The sequence below is a fragment of the Egretta garzetta genome, unplaced genomic scaffold (genome assembly GCF_000687185.1).
Source record: "Egretta garzetta isolate BGI_Z169 unplaced genomic scaffold, ASM68718v1 scaffold808, whole genome shotgun sequence".
Taxonomy (NCBI): domain Eukaryota; kingdom Metazoa; phylum Chordata; class Aves; order Pelecaniformes; family Ardeidae; genus Egretta; species Egretta garzetta.
Window position 1 is genome coordinate 521,470 of NW_009260482.1, and position 5,940 is coordinate 527,409.

Here is a 5,940-nt window from a genome sequence, read left to right on the forward strand (position 1 = left end):
ATCACAAAAGATAACTTATTTTACCGAAAGCCAGATTAAAAATGGACACTGGAGATAAAAAGCTAAAAAATGGGAGATATCAACAGATAAAATAAAAGCAAAGCATTACAGACTGCAACTAAGAATACAGCCACTGGATAAGGGAAGCTAAAACTATAAAATTAAAAAATTACATACCTCATTCATATAAGGAAATGAGAGGAATTAATTAAATTATTAGAAATAACCCTAGCTGTGATATAGGTCCTGTATGAGACAAAAATTATCTTAGCCATCCAGAAAAGGCAAGGATATTCAATAGCTGTTCTGAGTCACATAACAAAATCAGACGCATTCAGTAAAAATTGTTGTTCTGTGTTTGAAGTAGGAGAATGTGTTCATATCTTGCAATGTTTATGAAGCACATTCTATTTCATCAGTAGCAGGAGCAAACATTAAATGACAAAGTTAAGAGCGAAACATTTTTAGATCCTGTAGATTGTGTAACTAGTAGCTAAGAGTATTAAAGGAATTGGCAGATGAGCTCTTTGGGACATTCATGATGATTTTAAACAAGGCTTACAAAATGGGGGACTTTCCAGAATGCTGAGAAAGGCTAATGTTTTTCTAATATTTTAAAAGAAAGTTTATGACCCACTTTAGTATAACTTGATACTGATGCTGAACAAGAGGCTCATGGGTGAAGCAGACACCAAAGAATTAAAGGATATTTACATAATTAATTCCAGTCAACATACTTGAGGAATATAGATCATTTTTCAATGCGAATGTAGGCCTGCTTTTTCAGGCTGACTATTCTGACAGGTATTTATGTTTGTACTGTATTTGATTTTGTTTCATATGACATCTGAAAAATTGCAATATAGGAAAATCAGGAGTGACAATTTTAGCTACACTGAAACCTGGTCAACAGATTACAAAATGTATCTATATGTGGAAATGTAAATATTCCTAAAATAATGTCACAGAGATCTGAGTTCATTGTCACTTGATGCTGGCAAATTAAGATTAAGATTCAATACTTCTGATCTTAAACAAAATACAGATTCATTTTGGCAAATGTAGATAGTGAAAAAAGCTGTTGGAAAGGCAAATAACCTCAGTGACAGATTGCTAATAAAGAGCAATCTGGGATGCTTGGTAACAAAGGGTTTCAATGTAGTCTAAGCTGACTGAGAGAGCATGTGCTTATGAACTAAGAACGCATGGGTGGAAAAGATGGTTAAAGTCACGTGGAAAATAACAATTCAGTGCAGTGGTAGCTTTATAGTTGGTAGGAATGTCAGCAGAAAATCATGTGTGTGTCCACATGCACATATAACCCCGTGGAAGCTTAAGAGAATAATCATATACAAAACAGGAACTATATAAGTTAAGTGTTATTAAGAGGATACTAACAAGATGAGATAATTTAATGTTATCTATTAGAAAAGAGAAAAATGTCCATTGCCTTGTAGAGAACCCTGTAACATTTTTCCTTAACATCCCTCTTTGTATCTATCCATCCCAAGTTGCCACATGCTTGTCACCATGAGCTTAATGACAGCTGGCAACGTGCCAGCTGAAAGCCATTCCATGAATGCAGATGAACTCTGTAATATTTTCACTGAACTTGTTTTTCAACAACAGAATCTACCTTATTCAGCTTTGTTAAGAAAAGGAGAGATGACACAAAGTTAATCAGTCAAATGCAACCACTCTGCTAGAAATTAAGTCAAAGGATAGGCAGTGTATTGGGACCTTCTATGTTTCTTCGACGCATCACTCTTATGTTTAGCCCATGTCCCCACAAATCAGTTTCTGTAAGACTGGGGACAGCCTGGGGAATCCTTGTTGGGAGCTACCACAGACATGCAGTGCACTTACTATTCTGTTGTATGTTCATGTTCATGTGCTGGGTTTGGTGCTAATGAGACTGGCCCAAGAGGGAAAGAAAACAGCACAAAAACCCCCACCCACCCAAACCAAAGAAAAAACCAGAAAGACTTTATCAAAGATGGTATGTACAGTTTTGGAGGGGATGGACCCTACTTTCCTCAGGGTAAGAGCTGTCCCTGCTTCAGTGTCATGATAGGTATCAGCTGAACATTGGTTCTCCATGTTGTGTTATAGCTGACAAGGCAAACGCACAGAACACCATTTGGTATTTCTTCTGTGTAGTGCAATAATTCAACTGGAAAAAACTGCATTCTCTCTTGTACCCTTACTTCAAGTAGGATGTTGAAAAATTTGGAGGAAATCTGAGAAGAACTCAATTCTGAGGTTGCAAAATCGACCTACAAAATTCTTTTCACAGATGCTGTGCAAATGTACTGTCTACTTGCAAAAAATCCAGCTGCTTTCTTCACAAAAACTAAGAGGCTTTTCTTATACATGCTCTGTGCCATGCAGTCTCATCATAGCTGAATTATATGTGGCTGCAAGCACCTAATGTTGCTTTTCTTTCATGCAGGCAGACTTCGCCAAACCTGTGAGGCAAGCTGATTTTAGAAAATTGCTTGGCAGACATGGCCTTCAGCTTAGTCCAGGAAGAGAGCTACTGAAAGAAACAAAAATTTATAAATTCATCTGTTCCCATGTGCCAGGGTGGACAATAAGAAGTGGGCATGTCTATAACATCTTGGAAGTTTGTGGACCAAGCCTGGTTTTGGATTGCAGCTTCCCATTATCCACCCTGTCCACACGCTGGTCTCACTTAAACTCTAGCCAGCAGAAAGTCAGCTGGCTCTCTTGTCAGGGAATTTCCGGCTTTGCAGGGTGGGAGACAGGAAAGAGGGAGCAAGGTTCACCCTTGTCCTTTGCCCCAAGCAGGCAGAATAGATGCAGCTGACCCAAGCCACACGGGTGTGCACACTTGACCTTGAACTCGAGTACAGCTATCAAAACCGTTTCTTTGCTCTAATTAGAAATGGGTAAATATTAAATATTTCACATTAATTCTTAACTATACCACATCCAAAATTCTTCCTTTTTCCTCCTGACTGAACTGAGAAGTTGAAATCCCTTCTAAGTAACAGCTGCTGTCTATAGCCCAGCTGGCACCCTTACAATAAGGATGCTCGGAGTAAACTGGTAAGTCTGTGGGGCTGACGGCCTTGCACTGGTGTGTACTGGATCTGCAAAGAAGAAATCCAGTTTCTGTACAGAGCTAAGGGTTTTTCTCAATCCACATCTCTCTCAGGGATAAATCTTTTGCTTTGGAAAGGATTAAGTGTAGGAAACTCTATGAAGTAAAGCAGGTGGGACCCCAGCAAACTACATCTCCTCCCTGGGATTCTCATGGGGAGAGACAATTGAACTGACAATAAGACAGCAAAAGATACTTTTTCAAATATGTCAAGAAATGATGATTATTATACAACAGAGAAGCCTATGGAAGCCCAGGGGAAGAGCTGCATTTAGTCATGTCAACACAAGGGACTGGATGGTCACACAACATATACTCCAAAATTTGGCTGGCCTTTCTTTGCACCTTCAGTTTCAGCCTCCCATCCAATCCCCCTCTTGCTCTTCTGTTATCCAGCAGAATCTGGAAAGAAATCATTAAACCGTGTAGCTGTTCCAATAGCAGCTGTTTGCAAGGCGGCCCTGGGAGTTCACGGCAACTCCTGTGCTGTGCAGGTCTGCTCAGTGCTCTCGTGGATCCCTGGCAGCTCCCCACTCTGACTGCTCCAGCACAAAGCTGTGTGCAGTCTTTGCAAAAAAGTGGAAAAAAATGAGAGTGGAAAGAAGGGAACAGCATGGCTCATTGCATGAATTACTTGTGTGCAGGAGAGCCACTGCTTTTGATATGATGGTGTTTCTTCCTCATTTTCCCTTCTTTGTCTTTCTGTTCAACATTTTGTTGTTGCTTGATTTTTTCTCTCTTTTTCTTTATCTCTTTCCATCTCCTGTCTCCTCTTTTCCACTGTGCTTGTATGTCCCTTCACCACTTTTTATCTTCTGCTTCTCACTCTTTTTCCCTTACCATCCTACTTTTGTTAAATCATTTAAATTGTTCTTTCTTTTAGAAATATTTCTTCTGTTTCTCTCCATTTCCTCAAGTATTTTCTTTCTTTCTTTTTTCCCTGCTGTTCTTCCTAAACTGCTTTTCTTCCTTCCTTCTCTGCCTGATTTTCTCTCCTCTGCTCTCTTATGAGCTGCTCCCCTCCCCCTCTCTCCCAAATCCCCTCTCCATTATTCCCTGTCTCTGGCTGCAGGTGCTACAGCTGCAGGAATTTGAGACACTCCCAGGGTGGGGGGGAAGCACCACATGTATCGCTCCCACCCTGCAAGTGAAGGGAGGAGGGTGCTGCATGTGCAGGTCTTGGGACAATGGTTCCTGTCAACAGGATGTAGGAATTTTATTTAAATGTGGGAATGTCCCATGAAAATTGGGACATCTGGCACCCTTACATTCCACGTCTGACTTCAGCTTCATCTGCTGCTGTTATGAGTGTCATAAACACGGGTAATTTCACAAGCCATAGGAGTCAGAGTACACAATAGATTGCATTGCAGACAGTATGCCTGCCCTTAAAAGGACTGGGTCTTTTAGAGTTACAGAGATTGCAGCTTGGCATATGCTGAAAAGAGAAACATAGACTCAGGAGTGATAGATTCCACCAGTATTATCATGTACAAGCACAGAAAGTTAAAAATATTGCAGTCATGTTTTACAACCCAATTAAAAATTAAAGAGAGATCAAACCCTGCAAATTAAAAAAAATAAACAGCATTAGTATAGGACCTACTACTCATGACTGGACTTCAGAGCTTCATTTATGTGACCAAATTAACATTTTCCCAATGATCCTTCTAGAATCAGTGAAGACATCTCAAGGAGACCATTCAGAGCACCTAGGCTGGTCTTCTGCTCTTGCCAGGACCTTCAAGGGGTCTGTGTCTCTCTTCTAGTCTGGGGTGGCTTTGCTTCTCACCACCCCAATGATTCACGTTAGTCTTCCTCTTTCCTGCCATTTCAATGCATTATAATTCTGTATAGGTTTCTGGATATTTTCCCACAAAAATAGGGAAATAGATATTTTGCTGTACATATTTGAAGTTCTGGCCCTGTCCTTGACTTTGCAAGAATTGTGGCAGTTCCCTCTGTGTGAACATGGTGTGTGTTGTAGCGGTGGGTTGGCTTGCAGGTAATAGTAAAATTTTAGGCGCCAGTTATTTTGTGATTTATAGCCACACTGCCAATCAGATAGCCAGCAGAGGGAGTGCAGGTTAGCTCTCTCTGTGCCCATGGCTATTGGTGCCTGTGGCAAGGAAATGGCTCTAATGTAAATAGCAGAACGTGTTCATTTAAACAGGACTGGTAACATGATTGAGACGAGTTGCCAGATGGATGAGACCAGTTGATGAGAGGAATGTTTTCTCTAAGCATTAAGAGGATCATATGCACAATGTCAGATGAAAAATAAACTGGCAAGAATTTAATTCATATCATCTGCTTAATCCAGAAATCCTTTTTGGTTGTTGATTTATATCAGATTCTTTTGCAGAAGTTCGTGGAAAAAAAACTTGGTTTCTTTCAAGACTGTGTACTTCACAATCTGCTTCCTAAGTTACGGGTTAGGGTTGAGGGGGGAGAGGTGACAAAGGTTGCAAAGGAACTGCATTCCTTTACACAATGGATTCCTATCTCCTATATGGAATAGAGTTAGTTGCTTCCCAAGAAACCCTCTCCTTTCATTTAGGCACATGGACGATGTGCCAAAGATAAGATGACTAAAAAACGTGCAGACATTCCATATGACCTCTAACTGTTTAGATTTCATTGAGTATACAGGGCTTTGAAACCATTCATATGGATTTAACAAACTCAGCAACACTTTCATGAGATCATAGCTGAGTCCCTGTCATATGGCTGGAGTCGTGGCAAGAATGCACTTCATTAGGTACCAGGTGTTAAGCTTTGCCTTAGGGCTGATAATATTTGATTCTTTAACC